This window comes from Austrofundulus limnaeus, unplaced genomic scaffold (assembly GCF_001266775.1).
Source record: "Austrofundulus limnaeus strain Quisiro unplaced genomic scaffold, Austrofundulus_limnaeus-1.0 Scaffold5280, whole genome shotgun sequence".
NCBI classification, from domain to species: domain Eukaryota; kingdom Metazoa; phylum Chordata; class Actinopteri; order Cyprinodontiformes; family Rivulidae; genus Austrofundulus; species Austrofundulus limnaeus.
The window spans coordinates 1,764-2,334 of NW_013957682.1; positions in this window are offsets into that span (position 1 = coordinate 1,764).

The window sequence follows — 571 nt, forward strand, 5'->3', positions numbered from 1 at the left end:
GCATTTTTACAGTCTTTATTTTACAGTTAAAATATATCAAATAAAGTCTAATGTTACAACTAATCATGAATCCTTTAAAGATTTATAAACATTTTGAATAGATTTCAATGATTGACAGCTCCATTCATACACACAGTAACCTGAAAACTGACAGTAATCAGAGTACTGACAGTAATCAGAGTACTGGCAGTACTCTGAGTACTGGCAGTACTCAGAGTTTTCGGCTCGTCATCAGAAACAGGTGTCTCTCACCTCACAGTTCAGTGAGTGAGTGTCACCATGGTAACGTGTCCGTCTTACATCATGGACCTGAATGAAGGACTGTCCTCCTGGAGGACAAGTCCAGTTCTTGATGATGGACATTAGTCTCCCAGATGGACGAGCTGAGTCAGCTCACAGCTCTGAGGAGGAGTTCAGCTTTTATCACAAGATGTCAGATTTCTGTTTTCAGGACTCTTTGATTCTGTCCACTGAACCTGAGGCTCTGCAGGGAAAGGTTGAGTGTTTTACACACATTTACTGTGGTTCATCAGGGGTGTGTGTGTGTGTGTGTGTGTGTGTGTGTGTGTGT